Source organism: Chiloscyllium plagiosum, unplaced genomic scaffold, assembly GCF_037043375.1.
Source record: "Chiloscyllium plagiosum isolate Xiang-an unplaced genomic scaffold, Cpla_swu_hap1 HiC_scaffold_5, whole genome shotgun sequence".
NCBI classification, from domain to species: Eukaryota; Metazoa; Chordata; class Chondrichthyes; order Orectolobiformes; family Hemiscylliidae; genus Chiloscyllium; species Chiloscyllium plagiosum.
In genome coordinates, this window is record NW_028270143.1 from 87,944,578 (window position 1) to 87,968,296 (window position 23,719).

Consider the following 23,719-nt stretch of genomic DNA (forward strand, 5'->3'; position numbering starts at 1 on the left):
ACTGTACATGGATGATCATATAAGATATGGGAGTAGATTGACTTCTTCAGTGCAGAAAGAGCTATAATCTACATGAATCATAGAATTTCCGAGCACTTGTCAAAAACCACTGAGCGAAATCTCTGATTTGTAGCACATGGACTATAGCGGTTCACCAGCAACTTCACAATGGAAACATAGGACAGGCATTAAAGGCCGGCCAGCCAGAGATGCTCACATCTCATGAGTGAATTAAACAAATCAAAAAACCGTTCTATGTCTGCAACTTTGAGGTTTGTAAACATCACTAATTGCAAAAAGCTAACGTCATGCGCCAGCTCAAGATCAAGTCCCCTCAAATCTTTTCCTTTGCAAAGCTGTAAATACCAGTTATCTCCTGATAATTTGTGGCTCTGTTCCACTTTCACATGTTTCTAAATACTTTTCTTTTACCATTTGAAAGCATGCAGAACTAAATGTGAGTATGTACTTATGTTTGATTTCCTAAAGTACTGTGACATCTCAATGTTGCATTCTTGTCTAAACAAACTCTTAACTGTGAAAATTGGGTATGAGCTGTTTCTCATTTAACACTTTGTACTAACAGGAAAACCACTTAGGATAAACAGTTGTCTTTCTGTTTTATAAGATTTTGTTTCTGGGGAGGAAGCTATTCTCCATCTAATTTTGTAAGCAACATCACAAACCTAATGGACAAATTTCCTCAAATTTCTATTGCTGGAGAAATCATAAATGTATTCTATTTGTGTGTTTTTACAAAATTGCTAGGAATAACAAACATGTGAACAATTATCATCCGTTGTCTCCTACATTTACCGTAAGTACGCAAAATCAGTGAGATTTGCATTCTGTTGAGATCTGCCAGAATCATCCAGAGCTTGCCACCAAAGTAATCTCGTGTCATTGGTTCTTGCCTTGGAGCAGCCTAAGTAGCAATATTAGCTATCAATACACCACAAAACAGTATATCTCCTTCAAATTATCTTTAACAGATTTAAGAAGAGAAATTCATTTGCAACACAGTATTTTCTGCTATAGTATGCAAATTACGTTGCTATAAAATGGGATGAGTGACAAGCAGCAAAGTATTAATAAACAGTTCTTTGTTGGACTGTATAAAAGCATCCAGTAATTCCCCAGGGGTTGGTACTGGGATCATTACTTTCCTGATCTATATCATGATCTAGACTTGGGTATGCTGGGCACAATTTCAATATCCTAATAAGTACAAGAAAAGAACTCTGACAAAATGTATCTTTTTTCAACTTTTGTACTGTATAACCAAACAACTATTTGTAACCTTGTGAATAAACAACATTGAAAATGATTGTGTACTTAGAAGCTACTTGAAAGTACTTTTAAGGTTACATAACACTATTCCAATGACATTACAGTTAATGCCCACTCATAGACTCCTGTTGTAAAGCTATTTTATATTCTCTTTTGTTTTTCCATTCAGTTTCATTTGCCACAGAAATTGTGAAAAGTGTATCATATAAATTTTGAGATGGTGTTTTTACAATATGTTGATATAAATATAGCTATGGGACAGTATAGCTATGAAAAACCCAGTCAAATGTGGTTGAATCATATGACTGCTGGCACATGTAATAAGAGATTCCTTACACAATCCATGTGTGTAAATTATGTCATGTAACTGATACAAGAAAGAAAACAAATTCCCAAAAGAAGCAAAACAAATTGAACAGATAATACATTTCCAAAAAAAATGAATAAACAAAAACATCTGCGATTAATGCTTCTGCTTTTGGAGTTTTTTGTTGGTAACAAATACTTAGCTATTACTAATGTGACCCAGGTAAGAGTTCTGGGAGATAATTTGATAGATGACACACCATAAGCCCGTAAGAAATAGAAGGAGGAGTAGACCGTTCAACTCCTCAAGTCTGTTCCGCTATTCAGTAGGATCATGGCAGATCTGGCATTTCTCATATCCACTTTCCTGCATTTTCCCTCTAATCCTGGATTTCCCTATTGATCAAGAATCCATACCTTATTACAGAGATTCTGATCAAAGTCAAGTAGCTAATGGAGAAGTAGAGGAGGGTAACAAGAAGAAGAAGGAAAGATGAACTCTAATGTAGTAAAATCCTTCATCATATTCAGTCCTTCAAGAAGGTGCCGGAGCATGGTGACACTTTGCCTTCTGCTGCAAATAACCACTTTTCACTGTATTTTTATATTCATGTAACAATAAATCTAAATCAAAAATCAAAATCAAATTAAAAAGAGCTGTGATAGATTTTAAACAAATCAGCGAAAGAGATCACAAAAATTAAGTTTAAGATCGGCAGGAGAGAATCATTGGGAAAAGGGATGATGATGCATGCTAGGCAAAAGGAAGTGGTAATGGGACAGTCTGCACTTGGTTTGCCCAAGGTAGCAGCAAATATAATGGCAGGGGGAGGGAACATCTTGTTGTAAGGCACTGTGAGATGTCAGTCTAAAACCCAGAGCATGAGACAGCTGCCTGCGTTTCAAATATGTGTATTCAACAAAATAGCCATTTTGGAAAGTGGATGAGGGCTAGTCCTCAGTCTAGTTACAGGGAGCCATTGTTCGTCCCGTCAGTCATGGGCACAGTATTTAGACAGTACTGGGTCGGCCTGTCATTCAGTTGTCTACTCAGATAGTCAGGTGATATGTCTGATTACAGTCAAAGGAGTGAGCAATGGCAATGGGGGGGGATTACTGCCAAAAGCGGTGGGGGACTCGAGGCTGGGATGTTAGAAAGGCAGAGAGGCATTTGCGAAGATAGGGACAAAGGTGGTGACTTGGGGACTTAAAGTATATTAGAGTAGACAATAGCATCAGAGGACAAATTAGGCTGAGATGGGGTAAGTTATTAGCAGTGACCACCAGCATGGTCTACAGAGGTGACGTGAGGATCAGGTGGAGCCCAGAGTTGATGGTGCCCACTGTGATCTGTGTTCCCTGCCATCAATTGCTGTTCGCTGGATGCGAAATTTAACTGGAAAGTGTTTGAGACAGTGCCCGGGGTGAATGGAGATAATGTCAATTTGCTAGGCAAAAGCATGGAATCCATGTCTGCTGGATTCTAAGACATTGAAGGGACAAATGCATGAAGCATTTGTTTGCAAACTCCAGCTTTGCAATAATTTCTTTTACCATGTGCAATGCACGCAAAGTGAATGTGCTTAGGGTTCAAATGCTGGTCAAAGATGAACTATGTCATGCCATTGACACTTGTAAATGTAACATTGGCATCTCAGTGACGCAGAGGTTAGTGGCAATGACTTAAAAAGAGGTAAACACTAGCCAAAGGAATCCCATCACTTGTGAAACTTCCAGCATACTGGGGGAAGTGGGGAATATCACTTCATCATTTGTCATGCAAATATGATGATAGACTCTATTGAATGCAATGGTTAAATGGTAGATGCAATTCTGGAAAGGGGGTCAGAGTGAAACAGGCACTCCCTTTTTGATGTTGGTTTCTTGGCCTGTGCTGTACCATCACCAGGTTGCTATGTATGTTGTAATTGGGGCCATGATGGAGCAGATGATAGGGCTGCTAGGTTCCAGCGTACTGTGCTCTGCACAATTGGAGCAGACATTGAGGCAATGTTCTAGATTCTGAAGAACCGGGGGGATGTGAGCAGCCTTCTTCTGAGGAAGATGAGAATACTGGGAAGGAGAAAACTCTCCTTGTGCATGACAGTGCACAGTTGCATTTAGTGTTACAAGCCAGATAGAGTCTGATTGACACCAGTTTGAGATGATGAAAACTGGGGCAGCAGACCATCATGGAACATAAAATAGTTATTGGCCTTGATGCCAGCATTTGGTTTGCATTGTGGGAATAAAATGCAGTCCCTATTCATTTAGCTTGTGTTGCTTTTGTGAGCAGTAAATAAAAGCTCATGAATGCACCTCATGAATGCAAGGTTGCTATGTCATGTTTCTCTACTGGATAATGACAAGTTGTGGCTCTTCACTGAGCATTGGAGTTGTGATGACCTATAGAGGGTGTTTCTTTCTTTCTGAACACAGCACCAAAGAAAGGCTGAATGTGAAGAAAACCCAAGAGTGAGGTCACAAGAAATCTGTAAAGTGCCTGTAGGAAGTGAGTCTAAATAGCTTAAAACTAAAAAATAAGTATCATTCATAAAGAAGAGCAGCTACTTAGATTTAAGGAAGTAACACTTGCAGAAGAGAGGTAAAATTAAATTAAGTCAAAGAAAAACTGAAGGAAAATAATGTTAACGTAAATAAATTAGGTTAATAGTAAGGTTTATACTAAGTTGATTCTGAAGGTAACAAATACTTTCACCATTAAGTGATCCAAGTCAGCAGGGAAAAATGCAGTCTACATCCTGTAGTATGTATGAAATCAAGGATATACCACATTTCCAGATAAACACATTTGCAGGAAGCATTGTCAGCTGTACAAGCTTGAACATTCTGGTTTTGCAACTTGAGCTGTTACTGTTGTGCATCTATAAGGCATAGTACTATCCGGATAGCATCTATAGGGAGTTGATCACATCATAGCTTGGAGGCATATGGGCAGAATGGATGACTGCCAGGCAGTCTAAGGAAATCATTGTGTGAAGGTAAGGGCTTCTGAAGGGAGTGAACCACAGACAAGACCATGGCATGAAGGGTATCTCAGCTGTACTAAGGGCAGAAAGAAAGGAAGGTAATAATTATAGGGGATTGTATGAAATGTGATTCCACAATGGTGTGTTACTTCCCCAATGCTAGGGTCAAGAATGTGACGAACTGTCACAGGACTTCATTCTAGGGTTTGGGGGAAATCAGCCAGGGTGCAACAATATAGATGGGACGAGGGATGAAGAATACAGGAAGTTGGGAATGAAATTGAAAAGCAGGATCATCAGAGCAATAATCTCAGGATTACTGCCAGGGTCATATACTAGTTAAGTATAAGAGCAGGAGGATGAACCGATTGAACGCATGGCTACAAAACTTGCGTAGGATGGAGGACATTAGATTCCAGAGGCAAAGGGATCAATTCTGGGCCAGGTGTGATCAGTACAAGCTGGACAGGTTATATTGTAATAGGACTGGGAAGACATGCTCACAGACAGATTTGCTGGTGTTATTGGCATTTGTTTAAACTAGCTTGTTAGCAGATAACCTAAATTGGAAGGAAGTTGAGCTGATAACAGGAAATAGGAAAGCTGCAAGGGAGACCAGAAGCCAGGAGAAACAAAGCTGAACATCATGTTTGCCTCGAAAGCGAATGATGTCAAAAAGATAAAATTAAGGGCACTCTACCTGAATTCACACAGTATTTGCAACAAGATGAATGATATAAAGACACAAATAAAGTTAAATAGTCATGAGATAATTGCAATTTAGAAACATAGCTGCACGTGGCCAGGAATAGGAACTGAATGTTCATGGATATTCAACATTTAGGAAGGAAAAAAGAGCTGGAGTTGCACTGATGATGAGATGGAATCAAGACTTCCATAAAGGAAATCTCAGATTGGAAGAACAATGTGTGGAATAAAATAAGATAAGATTCAGCCCAGTGTATTCATTGAATAAAGTACAAGTAAATTATTCTTTCACCTGGAAGGAGTGTTTGGAATATACTTCGGCTAATTAGCAAAGGCAAACCAACTGATTTACAACCTTTGGCAAGTCTGAAAATGCAGGTGAGTAAGATGAGATAGATACATGATACCAAGAAGAATTCTATGAATTTACAGAAAAATGACAGGACAGCTCAATATTTTACTCCCCTCTGATGCCCACAAGTATGATGGTGGTGCCTAAGGAGGTGATTATTATTAAGAGCATTGCCCACTTGACCATTGTTTAGCACCACCCCTATCGTTGCCATTGCTGGATATGTGGGGGAGGTGCACCCAGAATTCATGGTTCTAGTGATTGTCACTATCTCTGAATTTGTTGGTTTTATGGTGCATGGTGGCTATAGGTATCCCTAAAAGAATGAAAATGCTTAAAATTTGGCTTTAAGCCTATGAAAACAGTACCCTATGATCGCCATCTGGTCATCAATGGTATCTTTGTGTACAAACACATCCAGGGAATTCTAACTCTTGATCATTCTGACTTGCCTTCTTTCACCCACTATACATAAAACATGACATACTGAAAAGCCATAGTGGTCAGTCGTTCACATTATGACAGCAATGTTATCATGTTATCTGTATCTGCATATGGGGGTATATGGCTTTGACATATGATGGGTTGCGGTGGTCAAGAAAACCTCTGAATGAATATGACAGACCTGGGTATCTCTCTCTAAAGTGCTCCTCTCTTCCAAAACCCTCTGCAATACTGATGCTTATAATTGATCACACCAACCTTAATATTACTTTGTCCATATCATGATTAGCAATACTGCATTCACATGGATATCAAATAGAATTGATGCTCTTATCTGAGTATTAGGATGTGTCTTACGGCAATCAGAACAAGAGATTTTAATTAGACTTCAGCAGAAAGAAATATTAGGGGAACCAGTAATACAATCAACAGGACTAAATTGCTTTAATGAAATGGAAATGATCAAAAGAAATTCTGATAAGGATTTTAAATCCAGTTTGGTATCATTGGAGATTTCAAATATCTGTCTGAAATGGAAACTTTTGATGCTGTTTACATTTTTCTTACTCTTAACCATGTTTCTTGTCTTTGAAGGTGGACATTGGGTCAGAAATTCTATATGCACACACATCATCTCCCAATGTTTTAAAACTATTTCCCCAAGAAATAATGGTATCACTAAAATTAGTAAACCTGGCAGAACTTACAGTGAAATGTATTTCTTCTGTGTAATATTAAGACGATTGAATATAGTTAACATTTTTACATTTGCGTTTTTTGCTTGTCTCCCTGCAGTTTTTCTATCATGGGTGCCACAGTTAGAGTTCATTGATTGCCTTGAGATCAATTGGTTGGAACTCAGTGACCATGGCTGAAGCAGGCAGTAGGTGCTGAAAACAACATTAATAATTTGGGTCTTTTATCTGACAGTGACAAACACTGAAGAAACAGTCTCAAATGTATTAAAAGAGAAAATGCTGGAAAATCTCAGCAGGTCTGGCTCATCTGTAAGGAGAGAAAAGAGCTGACATTTCGAGTCTAAATGACCCTTTGTCAAAGCTTTTTGTCAGTTAGATTCGAAACGTCAGCTCTTTCCTCTCCTTACAGATGCTGCCAGACCTGCTGAGATTTTCCAGCATTCTCTGTTTTGGTTCCAGCATCTGCAGTAATTTGCTTTTATCTCAAATGTATTAACTCTACTACAAAGGTGGATTAGGATAGTTGTGTCTCATTTACGTGATCATCATGAACACATCTCCTGTCTATCCAATCTATACAGTCAATTCTATTCATTAAATTGTATTTTTTCTCTTTTGAGTGATATTTTGTTGATTTATTACTATGAATTTCACATTTTCTGCAGGATATTCCTTTCAAAAGAAAATAGCTTCAAACTATTTGCTACTGTGTATACACTATGGAATATAAATAGCACATAGCTTCAACAAAATTCCCTGGTGATTGTATTTTTCTTGAATTTCTCCCTCCTTTTCATTTCTTTATTTAAACTTCTGGGATGTTACTTATATCAATCAAAGTGAAAATTGATGCAAAATTGATTCAATTCATCTTTCATCTCCTTATTTTCCATTATTAATTCCTCATACTCACTTTCCATAGGACAAACATTCATTTTATTAATTCTTTTTAAAAACCTTTGAAATTTTTTACTCCTATTTTACATTTCAAGCTAGCTACTTCCTTCACTCTATTATTCCCTTAATAATCTTTAAAGAAAGGACAAAAACATTACAAAATGTAGTCTTTCTGATTTCTTTTAATATTCTATTCAATCTTCTAACCTTCCATCTGACTTTGTGCAATTTCTGCTTTTCCTTTAGGTTTTTAATGTTTTTAATTAACCATGGAAGGTGAGTCATCCCTTTGAAAATTTTCTTTCTCCTTAGTATGTTTCTAATTTGTATATTCTGAATTATCCCCTTAAAGGCCTGCCATTGCATCTCTATTCCCTTAAATCTTAAAAAAATTGTGGAAGATAGATTTAAACAACTTCCTTGGTGACATCCACTGCCAGAATATGGCATTACAAGTCAAAATTTCACAACATTGTGAAAAGGAGCAGCCAGATTTTTCAATTAATACTTCTAATTTCTACGAAAATATATCAAAATGATGATATATCAAAATATATCAACTTGCTTCATGTGTGTCCCCAGTAATGCTTTGTTAAAATTATTGGGTGTGTCTATTCACTGTCCATGTACGTTGGGATAGAAATTAATAACAATACCACATTTTCAGAATGTAAAATGGGTGCAAACACAATTCACAGTGAAACATTCTGTGCACAGTTTGTGTTTCAGTAATCCTAGTGCAAAACTGTTGGGGTACCACATTATAGATCCCCTGGACAGATAACCTAAAACAATGTCAGATTCCTTGAATACAGACCAGACACTTGTTCAAGGTCTTTGTTTGCACTTTGGTCACATGATGAGGAGGGCTAAAATTAAAACTTCTACTTCATGATTTTGTTTGTTAAAATTCTACAGGGGAAACATTTGCTCAATGTAAAATAATAATATAGAATAAGTTACGTGTGAATACTCAAAAAGAAGATAACCTCTGATGTGTGTCCATCAATATCTGTGCTACAAATGGTCAGCAATCGTATATCAATCTTTGAGCCATGGATTTAACTTCTTGACTTTATTTACTCCATGCAGTTAGGCTATGGCTCAGATAGTAATCTAGAAATTATTTTGTCAGAGTTTGGGCTTTTTCAATTTAGCTCCGAACTGTTCAAAATTTAGCAAACCTTCCGATCTCGTCTTACTAATATGCTTTGTATCGACGTGGACAACTACTATCCTGCCCTCTCATTCCAAGTTCCACTCCAGCCCCAAAAGTATGTCCTTGACCCTTGTACCAGGCAGACAACTCAGCCTTTGGGACTCCAACTCTAAACTAGTCCTACCTGCCTGTCCTTGGCCCATATTGCTCCAAACATTTCTTAACCATGTTCTTACCTAAATGTCTTTTAAATGCTAAACTCTATCCGCAGCCACCACTTCCTCTGGAAGTTTTTTCCACACACGAACCACTCGTGTAAAAGAATTATCCCTTGTTCCTTTTAAAAGTTTTTCTCCTCTCACCTTAAAAATATGCCTCATGGTCTTGACGAGACCTGCCATTCACCTTATCTATACCTCTATATCTATATTGCAGCCAAACTCTTATTTCCTCCTCCGATTTGAATGACTTATTGTACTAAGCTGCCATGATCAGTTTGCTCATTTTCCCCACAGTCTCCACACTTGTCCACATAACTTGTGAGAACCTCATAACCATTGGACAATTGCAGAGGCCAGGGTTCCTTAATTTTATCTTCCTGGGTCCTTAGACCTGCCTCATCTGCAGTCACACAGTCTCCTGTCCCTATTGTTCATCATGGCACTATGTCAAAGAACTAATACAGAATTATCTCAGTAGCCTGTCCATATTTACTAGGAGAAAGTGAGGACTGCTGATGCTGGAGATCGGAGCTGAAAATGTGTTGCTGGAAAAGCACAGCAGGTCAGGCAGCATCCAAGGAGCAGGAGAATCGACGTTTCGGGCTCCTGTCCATATTTACTACTCAACCAAAACATAAAAACAGGTATCTGGTCATTATAACATAAGAACCAGGAGCAGGAGTAGGCTATCTGGCTCTTCAAGCCTGCTCTGCCATTCAATAAGATCATGGTTGATCCTTTCATAGCCTCAATTCCACTTACCCACCCTCTCACTGTAACCCTCAATTCCTTCATTGTTAAAAAAAAATGTATCTTCGCTTTGAAAACATTTATTGAAGTAGTGTCAACTACTTCAAGGGGGAAGGGAATTCCATTGATTCACAACTCTCTGGGTGAAGAAGCACCTTCTCAATTCAGTCCTAAATCCGCTCCCTAATTTTGAGGCTATGCCCTCTTGTCCCAGTTTCAGTTGTCAAGTTATAGAGTCATAGAGATGTACAGCATGGAAACAGACCCGTTGGTCCAACCCGTCCATGCCGACCAGATATCCCAACTCAATCTAGTCCCACCTGCCAGCATCCGGCCCATATCTCTCCAAACCCATCCTATTCATATATCCATACAAATGTCTCTTAAATGTTGCAACTGTACCAACTTCCATCACTTCCTCTGGCAGCTCATTTCATACACGTACCACACTCTGTGTGAAAAAGTTTCCCCTCTCACCCTAAACCTATGCCCTCTAGTTCTGGACTCCCCAACCCCAGGGAAAAGATTTTGCCTATTTACTCTATCCATGCCCCTGTGAAAACATCCTCTTTACATCTATCTTGTATATTCCCTTCATAATTTTGTATGTTTTTATAAAATTTCCCTCATTCTTCTAAAGTCCAATGAATATAATCCCAGTCTACTCAGTCTCTCCTCCTAAGCCAACCCCCTCAATTCCAGAATCAACCTGGTGAACCTCCTCTGCACACCTTCTAGTGCCAGAGCATCCTTTCTCAAGTAAGGAGACCAAAACTGCACGCAGTACTCCAGGTGTGGCCTCAGCAGCACCCTATGCAGCTGCAACATAACCTCCCTGCTTTTAAACTCAATCCCTTTAGCAATGGAGGAATTAAACTGCATTAATGTCAATGCAAGAGGCCTAACAGGGAAGGCAGATGAAATCAGTGCATGGTTAGGAATATGGGACTGGGATATCTGAGCATTTACAGAAAATGTGGCTCAGGGATGGACAGGACTGGCAGCTTAATGTTTCAGGATACCAAATGCTACAAGAAGGACAAAAGGAAGGCAAAAAAAGAGGTGGCGTGGCATTTTTGATAAGAGATAGCATTACAGCTGTACTTAGGGAGGATATTCCCGAAAATACATCCAGGGAAGTTATTTGGGTTGAACTGAGAAATAAGAAAGGGATGATCACCTTATTGGGATTGTATTATAGACCCTCTAATAGTCAGAGGGAAATTGAGAAACAAATTTGGAAGGAGATCTCAGTTATCTATAAGAATAATAGGGTGGTTATGTTTTAACTTTCCAAACATAGCCTGGGACTGCAATAGTGTTGAGATTTTAGATGGAGAGGAATTTGTTAAGTGTGTACAAGAAAGTTTTGTGATTTAGTTTGTGGATGTACCTACTAGAGAAGGTGTAAAACTTGACCTTCTCTTGGGAAATAAGGCAGGGCAGGTGACTAAGGTGGCAGTGGGGGAGCACTTTGGGTCCAGCAACCATAATTCTATTAGTTTTAAAATAGTGATGGAAAAGGATAGACCAGATCTAAAAGTTGAAGTTTTAAATTGGAGGAAGGCCAATTTTGACTATATTAGGCAAGAACTTTCAAAAGCTGATTGGGCACAGATGTTCGCAGGGAAAGGGACGGCTAGAAAAGGGAAGCCTTTAGAACTGAGATAACGAGAGTCCAGGGAAAGTATATTCCCTGGACGCTCGTTCCCAGGGGGCGGCATGGTGGCACAGTGGTTAGCACTGCTGCCTCACAGCGCCAGAGACCCGGGTTCAATTCCCGACTCAGGCGACTGACTGTGTGGAGTTTGCACATTCTCCCCGTGTCTGCGTGGGTTTCCTCCGGGTACTCCGGTTTCCTCCCACAGTCCAAAGATGTGCACGTCAGGTGAATTGGCCATGCTAAATTGCCTGCAGTGTTAGGAAAAGGGGTAAATGTAGGGGAATGGGTGGGTTACGCTTCGGCGGGTCGGTGTGGACTTGTTGGGCCGAAGGGCCTGTTTCCACACTGTAAGTAATCTAATCTAATCTAATCTAATCTATATTCTTGTTAGGGTGAAAGGCAAGGCTGGTAGGTGCAGGGAATGCTGGATGACTAAAGAAATTGAGGGTTTAGTTAAGAAAAAGAAGGAAGCACATGTCAGGTATAGACAGGATAGATCGAGTGAATCCTTAGAACAGTATAAAGGCAGTACCAGTATTTTTAAGAGAGAAATCAGGAGGACAAAACGGGGACAAGAGATAGCTTTGGCAAATCCAAAGGGTTTTTACAAATACATTAAGGACAAAAGGATAACTAGGGAGAGAATATGGCCCCTGAAGATCAGCAAGGAAACCTTTGTGTGGAGTCGCAGGAGATGGGGCAGATACTAAACGAGTATTTTGCGTTAGTATTTACTGTGGAAAAGGACAGGGAAGATATGGAATGTAGGGAAATAGATGGTGATATCTTGAAAAATGTCCATTTTACACAGGAGGAAGTGCTGGATGTCTTGAAATGGATAAAGTGGATAAATCCCCAGGACCTGATCAGGTCTACCCGAGAACTCTGTGGGAAGCTAGAGAGGTTATTGCTGGGCCTCTTAATGAGATATTTGTATCATCGTTAGTCACAGGTGAGGTGCCGGAAGACTGGAGGTTGGCTAACATGGTGCCACTGTTTAAGAAGGGTGGTAAGGACAAGCCAGAGAACTATCGACCAGTGAGCCTGACATTGATGGTGGGCAAGTTATAGGAGGGAATCCTGAGGGATAGGATGTAGGTATATTGGTAAAGGCAGAGACTGATTAGGGATAGTCAACATGGCTTTGTGCGTGGGAAATCATGTCTCACAAACTTGATTGAGTTTTTTGAAGAAGTAACAAAGAAGATTGATGAGGGCAGAGTGGTAGATGTGATCTATATGGACTTCAGTAAGGCATTCGATAAAGTTCCCCATGGGAGACTGGTAAGCAAGATTAGATCTCATGGAATACAGGGAGAACTAGCCATTTGGATACAGAACTGGCTCAAAGGTAGAAGACAGAGGGTGGTGGGTTGTTTTTCAGACTGGAGGCCTGTGACCAGTGGAGTGCCACAAGGATCCGTACTGGGTCCACTACTTTTCATCATTTACATAAACGATTTGGGTACGAGCATGAGAGGTATAGTTAGTAAGTTTGCAGATGACACTAAAATTGGAGGTGTAGTGGACAGTGAAGAAGGTTAAAAGGGGGGGGGGGGGGGAAGTGAGGACTGCAGATGCTGGAGATCAGAGCTGAATATGTGTTGCTGGAAAAGCGCAGCAGGTCAGGCAGCATCCAAGGAGCAGGAGAATCAGACGTTTCAGGAAGTCCTGAAGAAGGGCTCATGCCCGAAACGTCGATTCTCCTGCTCCTTGGATGCTGCCTGACCTGCTGCGCTTTTCCAGTGAAGAAGGTTACCTGAGATTACAAAGGGATCTGGACCAGATGGGCTAATGGGCTGAGAAGGGGCAGATGGAGTTTAATTCAGATAAATGCGAGGTGCTACATTTTGGGAAAGCAAATCTTAGCAGGACTTATACACTTAATGGTAAGGTCCTAGGGAGTGTGGCTGAACAAAGAGACCTTGGAGTGCAGGTTCATAGCTCCTTGAAAGTGGAGTTGCAGATAGATAGGATAGTGAAGAAGGTGTTTGGTATGCTTTCCTTTATTGGTCAGAGTATTGAGTAGAGGAGTTGGGAGGTCATGTTGCGGCTGTACTATTAGGCCACTATTGGAATATTACACGCAATTCTGGTCTCATTCCTATCAGAAAGATGTTGTGAAATTTTGAAAGGGTTCAGAAAAGATTTACAAGTATGTTGCCAGGATTGGAGGATTTGAGCTATAGGGAGAAGTTGAATAGGCTAGGGCTGTTTTCCCTGGAGCTTTGCAGACTAAGGGGTGACCTTATAGAGGTTTATAAAATCATGAGTGGCATGGATAGGATAATAGACAAAGTCTTTTCCCTGAGGTGGGTGAGTCCAGAACTAGAGGGCATAGGTTTAGGGTGAGAGGGAAAAGATATAAATGAGACCTAAGGGGCAACTTTTTCACTCAGAGGGTGGTACATGTATGGAATGAGCTGCCAGAGGAAATGGTGGAGGCTGGTACAATTGCAACATTTAAAAGGCATCTGGATGGGTATATGAAGAGGAAGGGTTTGGAGGGATATGGGTCAGATGCTGGCAGGTGGTAGATTGAGTTGGATATCTGGTCAGCATGGACGAGTTGGACCAAAGGGTCTGTTTCCATGCTGTACATCTCTGTGACTCTAAAATTCTATTTGCCTTCCTAATTACCTGTTGTACCTGCAGACCAACCTTCTATAATGCATGCACAAGGACACCCAGATCCCTCTGCATAGAAGCATGCTGCAACTTTTTACTGTTACTCCTACCAAAATGGATGATTTCACATTTACTAATATTGTATTCTATTGCCAGATCTTTGCCCACTCACTTAAAGTATTTTTGTTCCTCTGCAAAGTTTCATAGTCCTCTGCACACTTTGCTCTGCCACTCATCTTAGTGTCATCAGTAAACTTTGACACATTACATGTGGTCCCCAATTCCAAATCATCTATGTAAATTGTGAATAATTGAGGTCCAATACTGATCCCTGAGGCACATCACTAGTTACTGATTGCCAATCAGAATAACACTCATGTATCCCCACTCTTTGCAACCTATTGGCCAACCAATCCTCTATCCATGCTAATACTTTAGCCGTAACGCTATGCATATTTTATTTTGTGCAGCAGCCTCTTGTGCGACAGCTTGTCGAAGGCCTTTTGGAAATCTAGTACACCAAATCTACTGGGTCCCCGTTGTTCACCATGCTCGTGATGTCTTCATAGAATTCCAAAAGATTAGTTAAGCATGACCTGCCCTTCATGAACCCATGGTGCGTCTTCCTGATGGGACAATTTCTATCCAGGTGCCTTGCTATTTCTTCCTTGATAATAAACACAAGCATCTTCCTTACTGCAGAAGTTAAGTTAACCGATCTATATTTCCCCACCTTTTATCTACAGCCCTTTTTAAACAATGGTGTCACACTTGCTGTTTTCCAAACTGCTGGAACTGCCCCAGAGTCCAGCAAATTTTGGACAATTACAAGTGCACTTGCTATTTCTCCTGCCATCGCTTTTCGCACCCTGGGATGCATTCCATCAGGGCCAGGAGACTTGTCTATTCTTAGCTCCATTAGTTTGCCCAACACTACCTCTTCCGTAATAATAATTGCTTCCAGGTCCTCACCTACCTTTGTCTTTTTGTCAATTACTGGCATGTTATTCACGTCCTCCACTGTGAAGACTGACATGAAATACCTGTTCGATGCCTTGGCCATTTCATCATATCCCATAACTAAAGGCCCTTCCTTATCTTCTCAAGGACCAATGTTTTCTTTAGCCACTCTTTTTCATTTTATATATTTATAGAAACGTTTGCTGTCTGTTTTTATGTTCTGTGCAAGTTTTTTTTCACACGTTCTACTTATGTTTCTTTATAGCTCTTTTTGTAGCTTGCTGTTGACGTTTAAAGCTTTCCCAATCTTCTAGTTTCCCATTGATCTTTTAATTTGATAACCCCTTTTCTGACAGTCCTTCCTTTTCATTAGAATATACTGTTTCTGAGCACTTTGAAAAATTGCTTTGAAAGTTCTCCACTGCTTGTAACTGTCGCATCATAAAGTCTTTGTTTCTAGTCTACTTTAGCCAAGTCCTCCCCTACCCTATTGTAGTCTCCCTTGTTTAAGCACAGGACTCTGGTATTGGATTTTATCTTCACATTGTCCATCTGTATTCTAAATTCAACCATTCTGTGATCGCTCCTTCCAAGAAGATCCTTAATTATGAGGTCATTAATTACTCCTGTCTCATGACATAGGACCAGATCTAGGAGAGCTTACTCCCTCATTAGTTCCATTACATACTATCATGGATACACTCAACGAACTCCTCCTCAAGGCTACCAATGTTTGTGGGAGCTTGTGCACAAATGACATTTCCGGTATTAACAACGATTATACTGCAAATTATTTCATTGGTCTAAAAAAAAATGTCGTGTGATGAGTTTAATATAAAACATTTCACAAATATTTCTTTAGTTTACTTTGCTTACTGCTTTAGCATTTTCTAATTTATTTTATTTTGCATTTGAAGTGTCTGGCCTTCTGTTATGACGTTGTAGGGTACATTTTAGTTCACTAGATTTGCCTCCAGACTGCTGAGGTTCCCATTGAGCATGGATAAAAATCACCCAGATTACACAACTGTGACCACAAGCACGGGTTAATGTGCAGTCATCATGATGAAAGACAATTACAATAACAGCAACTTGTATTTATAGAACAATTTTAAAGAAATGCAGAGAAGTGTTATTAGACAATTTGACAACTAGAGATATTCCAGGAATGACCAAATGTTTGCTTAACAATAGGATTGGGAGTATTTTATAATAAAGGAATTTCAGGTCGGTCAAAAACAGGCACACAGACAGATCTACGGTGCAATTAAAATCAGGGACCCTCAAGGAGCTAGAATTACAACAGCATAGACATTTTGCAGGAAATAGAAAAGTGAGACACAGGGATTTAAATGATTCCTCACTACGTCTATTAAGACACATTATAAATCAGTGATTCAGCTTTTCAAGACCAAGGGATAATTAGGACCTTGTATGTGGTTAGATTGAGAAGTGCGCATGAATTAAAAATACATTTACAGTATACAGTACACATTAACCCCTCCCTCTCTACAGGACGCCGATGATGAGTGCAGTTCCTTCGGCCACACTTGTGCATTAACCGAGCCGTCTCTCGGTAAGTCTGTAAAAGCTGCTGTAACCCAGCACGGGCAGGGCTGGGTTCTGTCCCGACCCGAGTCGGCCATTCCGTGTCCGCGTCACGGAGCCGAAACAAAACCGTCAATAACCGCCACCCAGTAACTGACATGCGCTGGCGGCCATGTCCCAGAGTGCATCCCTGAGGCTTCCAGAACAATCTTTGTGCTTGGTCAGAAAACGCCAAGCGGTCTGTCGCTCATTAAGTTTAGTTGTTTTGAAACTACCGTATTGTAGCTACAACGGGTGAGATTTATATTCTTATCAGATTTACACTATCAGACGTAGCAAAAAGGTTTATTTCTGTCTCACTTGCATCCTGAGAAGGAAACTAACAGTAAAACTGTCAAATGAAACAGACTAGTCTGAGATATTTTCTAACTAAGCTGTTTAATTCTTAAAGATCTCTCGAGCAGGTGGGGCTGGAATTCAGAGTTCCTAGCTCAGATCCGGGGACGTTTCCACTGAACCATAAGAAACCTGAAACAGTGCTTGATAATCCAGCCAGGTCTTGTATAATTCACATTGGATGCTTATTTCGAAGTATTCATTTTTTTCCCCACTTAGACTTATTTAAAAAGGCCACTCCCATGAGTGAAGTGATAACGGCTGCACTTTGCTTACTGTGGAGGATTTGCATGACTCCGCTTTCTCCTCAGTCTGGGTGTCCATATTCAGCCACCAAATGTAGCACCTGGTTATTTCTATTATTCACACCACGCTGGGGTGCACTAGGTTTCAGTACCTTTCCTCTCAGTGGTATAGGAATATAAACTCTCATTCCCCACATTAAACACAGTGATACAGACAATCACTTCCTGGCAGGTAAGTGCTGCTTCTATGACAAGTATTTCCTCTCAGGACTAAGTCTACGAGTAGGCTGAAGACTGGGTTATTCCAGGTAGTGTTCTGTGTCTACCTTGCTGACATTGGTGCCTTGTCTTCCTGGGAAAAATACACAATTTTCAGGTTCCAGTAAGGAACATCCTTATTTTTCAGTAGTGGTAATCATCTGCATCGCTGTGCTTCTCCAACTATTGGTATTCAATTTCATACAAGTACGCTGTCAGAGCCAGTTCAGCTGCTGCCATTGATGGTATTCCTGCATACAGGCTGAAAATGGAGGTTAGCAGCCTGTCACCAGCACAAAATGCCTGTTGCAAAGGAAATGGATGAACTTCGTAACACTTGAAACAAAGGCCAATCCTTTTTCCACTTGTATATACTTTTCCTCCATTTTCCTTAATCATGATGAGGTCAGAAGTCACATGCCACCAGATTATAGTCCAACAGGTTTATTTGAAATCACAAGCGTTCGGGGTGCTGTTCCTTCATTAGGTGAAGTGAAGAAAAGCACACAAGCACAGAATTTATAGGCAGAGAGATCAAAAGATCATACAAATAGTGTGAGGGGAGTGTCAGTAGGCTGAATAATAAGTCCCTGCAGGTGATTAAAGTTGTCAAATGGTGTGAGTAAAGTCTTTGTTTGTGGAATCGATGTGATACAATGGGTCTGACCTCTCCATTTGGCAAGATGTGTGACAGTACAGTCTCAACCCTATAAGGTGAGATGTTGCATGCCAATTTGGGTCAAAATGAGTCACGGCTTGCTTCACCTCCTGGTAAACCATCTCACATTCTTGAGTCCATTTCCACGGTTATCCTTTTCCAAGAAACTGATGCATGGTTTTACCATTGTTGCCCGATCAGACACAAACTTGTCGAAGTAATTTCCAAGTACCAAGAATGATCTCAGCTGAGACACGTTTTCTGGTCTAGGGGCCTTCATGATAACCTTTATCTTCTTGGGTGCTTTGTGTATCCCTTGCCTTTGATTACATGGCCCAGGTACTCCATGGAGTCTTTAAAAAACTTGCATTTCTCCTTTTTTATTTGTAGCTTGTGTTCTTGCAACCTTTTTAGACTTTTTTGTAGGTTTTTCAAATGATCCTCTTTGGAGGATACAGTGACCAAAGAATTATCCAGATAACAGTGGACCCCTGCACTCAAAATTTGGTCCAGGCTATCTGGAATAGAGCTGGCGCTGATGTGATGCCAAAAGCAGTCACTTGGAACAGTTCCCTGTGTGGCACTATCATTAGCGGCAGCTGGGTGTTCTTTGTGACACACATTTATAAGTAGGCCTGCAACAGATCCATTTTTGAGATTTTTTTTACCCCTAAACAATCCACTAAACAGGTCCTCAATGCATGGTAGTGGGTATTCGTCCACACACACGGCTGGGTTCACTGTGACCTTAAAGTCACCGCAAATCCTCATGGCACCATTTGTTTTTTAAGATCAGAGTGATTGGATTGACCCATTCACTGATGGTCACTGGTTTGGAACCAGCTGTTCCAGTGTGCCTCCACTTTAGGCTAGATGCGCCTTCAGACTCCTTGGATGAGCCTCAGCTTCAACCGATGTTTAATTTTCACTCTTCCCACCTCCCCCAAGGTTCCATGAAGACCTGTCCAAAATTTCTTACAAACTTGCTTTTGATTCCGTCAGGTATTAACCACACCTCAATTTAACTTTAATTTCTGTAACTAAAAGTGTTTGAATAATGCAGGTTAGTCGCCTTTCACTACATACAGAGGCAATTCAGCACAGTGATCCCTTAGCTGCACTTTTACCAGTAGTACCACTTGTTCTGTGTATATCTGTAGTGTAATCTTGGTGGCACATCACTGGTCACAGGCCTCCAGTCTGAACAGCAACCCTCCGCTACCACCACTCTGTCTTCTACCTTTGAGCCAGTTCTGTATCCAAATGGCTAGTTTTCCCTGTATTGCATGTGATCTAGCCTTGCTAACCAGTCAACCCATGAGAAACCTTGACATATGCCTTACTGAAGTCTATATTGATCACATCTACCGCTCTGTCCTCATCAATCCTCTTTGAACTAGAGGGCATAGGTTTAGGGTAAGAGGGGAAAGATATGAAAGAGACCTAAGGGGCAACTTTTTCTTGCAGAGGGTAGTACGTGTATGGAATGAACTGCCAGAAGAAGTGGTGGAAGCTCGTAGAACTGCAACATTTAAAAGGAATTTGGATGGGTATATGAATAGGAAGGGTTTGGAGGGATATGGGCCAGCAGCTGGCAGGTGTGACTAGATTGGGTTGGGATATCAGGTCGGCATGGACGAATTGGACCGAAGGGTCTGTTTCCGTGCTGTACATATCTATGACTCAAAAACTACGTACATAACAGCTAACCTCTCAACATCTTGGTTTTACGAAGGTGGGAAGGTCACCTGCTCCCAGGGGATAGGTTGGTGTTTTTAATATAACAATAAAGCCTACAACCTTGGATTTTAATCGCTCCATCTTAGGTGACTGTGGCTTCAGTTGCTTAGGCCTTATGTTCTGGAATTTCCTTTCTTCACCTCTCTATCCCTGTACCTCCATTTATTCCTTGCATCTTGTGGAGATACATGTGCACAATGTTGTGAAGGACAAACCTGACCAGAATTCCTCCCTGCTTCCAGCACATTATAATGATTGAGATTTCCCAGTTTCTCCCATTGAATGTATAAATTTTACCCCTCTTGTATTGCCCAAGAATCCATAGGAATTCCAACACACTGTTGGAAACCAGCTTGGAAATAATCATAGGGATGCTAATTTCTTTTTTAACCTAAATTTTCTTTAAACACTTGTTTATAATGTTGAACAGTATTAACCCGGGCCTCTGATTGCTAGTCCAATGTAATTACCATAATGCTATCATTCCCCCTAAAATGTATTGGGTGACAAATGACAGGATTGTTGAAGATAAGGTAATTAAAGTGGAAGGTTGTATTGTGAAATTCCTTGAAATAAAAGAGAAAGATCTGAGAAATACTCTTGTTATAAAATTTCAACAGACTGAGTTCAGTTTCAAAAGTCAAATGGTGTCTTTATGTCATGTGCGTGGAGCTGTTGCTGGATAATCCAAGCACTTCTCCACCAATGTTCAAATGAGCACAGTTTATTTTCATTATGAGTTACAACGTAATGGCATAAGTAGGCAAAGACCACAGCACAATGGCCTCTGGATTGACAATTGTGTTCCTGAACAATAATTGTGATGCAGAGACTTGGTATTTTATTTTGTGCATTGTTTATGTCTCTCCTTTATGTTAATCGGGTCACCCTTCATTTTGTCTCTATGCGTTGGCAACCTAACTTTGGTTTCTGACTGGTACTCGACATTAAATCCAAATTTTACACCTTGGAAGCATACAGCATAGAAAAATGCTGTTCAGCTGATTGTACTGGCTGTACAACTGTTCTGTGCTCATAAGACAGCATGCCAATGCATTGACCTCTGATTTTGGAAGTTCCTGCTGCGCATGGACATTGAATGTCTGTATGTCGAAGAATGATCAGAAGGACTGTACCTGTGTTTGTTCTTTGAAAGTGTTATCTAATCAGTCTTCCTGCTGTGTAATTTTCAATATCTATCCAAAATTTTACTTTTCAAGAACATTTTAATTTCACTTTGAATCTCCTCCCACCACTCTTTCAGGCACTGCGTTCCAGATCTCATAATTCACTGCATTAAATAAACCCTTCACCGTATGTTCCTCCTTGTTCTTTTGGAAGTTGTCCTACATGTGATCTCTACTAACAAACTCATTCGTTTGTGAAAACTGATTCTTCCTATCTGCTGCATCAAAACACCAACTAAGTTTTAGTATCTTCATGAATCTTCTCTTCCACCACAAAATTTTAAAGCAATCCCAGCTTCTCTGATCTCTCTACATAACTGAAGTTTGTCATTTAGGTATTTTACAAATAAGTCTCTTCTGCACCCTCTTCAGGCCTTATTATCCTGAAGTGCATTGCCTAAGATTGGCCATGATATTCTAGCTGGAACCTAGCTGCTAATCTTACAAACGGTTTGCATAGCTTCCTTGCTTTACTTACTTCTGTTCATTATTGCAAGGATTCTGAATGTTATTTTAACAACGCTATCAACTTGTACCATTACCTTCAAAAATGTCTGTATGTCAAAGTTTATATATGTGTGCTCTCTTTTAATTTGTATCCTCATTTTACAGGCAGTCCCCAGGTTGTGAACAAGTTCCTTACTGGACTACGTTTGCAAGTTGATTTGTACGCAAATTGAACAAGAATGCAAGACAATATAAAGGCGCTGTTTGTAAGTATGGGAAATTTTGCATGTTGGGTCTTTAAAATTACACCCTTGATGGGATTGTGTTTGTAATTATGAGCGTTCATAAGTCGGATGTTTGTAAATCGGGGACTCTTGCATATTGCAACATCTCATTTTCTAAAAAAAAATCACATTTCATCTGCTGTTTGTCTGCCTATTTCTTCAAGTCCTCCAGAGATCTGCTATGATCTAGCACCCCCTATTTGTGGTGACCTATTGGGCTACTTTATTGACAAAACAAGTCCCCTCATCCCTGTCAGAGAGTGGATCTGGTATTCAGGTGGGTGCATTTGGCCAAGTCTCACAATCCATTTTTATGTAACAATTGGCTCTTATCCCTCTGGCCATGAGCCCAGTATTATCACCTTTGGTGCTAAATGGGGCCATTAGCACCTAATATAAAAGGTCAAGCTTCTATGCCCTGATCATAATCCATTGCTTATTGTTTGAGGTAGATGTCGGGCCACTAGTGCTGTTTCAGGAATAATGCATTTCAGTAACTCCCTTTCTTTCTTAATTTCTGCTTTTTAGCCGGGGATGGGGGTTTAGCAAGGAAGCAACTATTGTCCTTTGATTCCACTGCATTGTTAATCTAAGATGCCACGAGGATGGACTAAACTCTATCCTGGATAGAACTTTGCAGAATTGTAGTCCACTTGCATCATGGGATCAATAGTAGGCATGTTTTAATCCAAGAAGTCCATTTTTAAAATTAACAGCATTTAAACAATTCTGATCTCTCTTCTTGTCTTATGGACATTAGATTAGAAGAGATATAAAATATATATAAGGTAGAAATGAGAGTGATAATTGATGAGCTACTCAAATTTAAGATAAACCATTAGTATTTACATATTATCTCTGCATGTGATAAAAGAAATTGAAGACAAGTTGGCAGAGGTACTATTCAATATGCATAAAACTAATTAGACTAAAGAATATTGCCAAAGGACTGGCTAGCAGGTATTGTGATTCCTATATTTATGAAAGGATGTGGAACAACAGACCAATTAGCTTAATATTGGGCATAAGAAAAGGAAATGAAGTTGTTACTTAATGATGTAGTAGAAAAAGATGTAGACAGTGAGTTTGAGTTTTAGTTTTGTGAATTTGTAAAAGTTTGGACAGTTTAATAGACCAGTAAAAAAAAACATACGTTTCTACATATTACATAAAAAAGAGAGGTGGTGGAGAAGTGCAATACACTAGATGCACTAGATAGAATTCAGAGGTTATACAGAATAGGAAATATTGAACAGGTGATGGATAATTTCTGTAGAAAAATGACTGGAAGGTGACCTGACCGAAGCCTTCAAGGCTTTGGTAGGGCTTCATAGATGGACTTAGATATTTTCATTTGCAAGCAAGACCAGAAATGAGGGTCATAAATATACAGTCACAAATAAATCCAATAAACAATTCAGGAAAAACTTAGAGTAGCTTTATAGAATCGTAGAGATGTACAGCTCAGAAACAGACTGTTCAGTTCAACTTGTCCATGCCGACCAGATATCCATCACCAACAGTAAAACACTTTCCTCTTTGGCAGACCCTCACATTTAGATAATTCTGCCTGGTCCTTCCACTTGACCTCCAAGTGCTCCATTCAGTGACGCTCAAAGTGGTTGCTGCCTTTGTCCACACTTCATCTCCAGTTTGTTCATTTTTAATTATTTATTTCATATATCTGGAAAGATACAGTGAAAAGTGTTTTGTCACCACAATACAGCATGATTTTGGATTACAAAATAAAAGAAATTACATGAATTCTGTATGAGGGCTCCAGGACTTTTGCAAGGTCTCTGCAAAGTGTCCTGGGCTGCAAGAAGTCCCCGCTCCAGGCACAGCCATGCCACAACTGAAGACCTGTTGAGTCCATGCTGTGGGCTTACC

General features: G+C 40.0%; 1 protein-coding gene across 1 annotated transcript in view; it reads left to right on the top strand.

Moving 5' to 3' along the window:
- The first annotated feature begins 16,470 nt into the window (after positions 1-16,470).
- thnsl1 (threonine synthase like 1) overlaps positions 16,471-23,719 on the top strand; it is a 49,499-nt gene continuing 42,250 nt past the window's right edge. The window contains 2 exon segments of the mRNA XM_087987434.1: positions 16,471-16,642; positions 21,711-21,811. The gene's annotated coding sequence lies outside the window, so the exon portion shown is untranslated.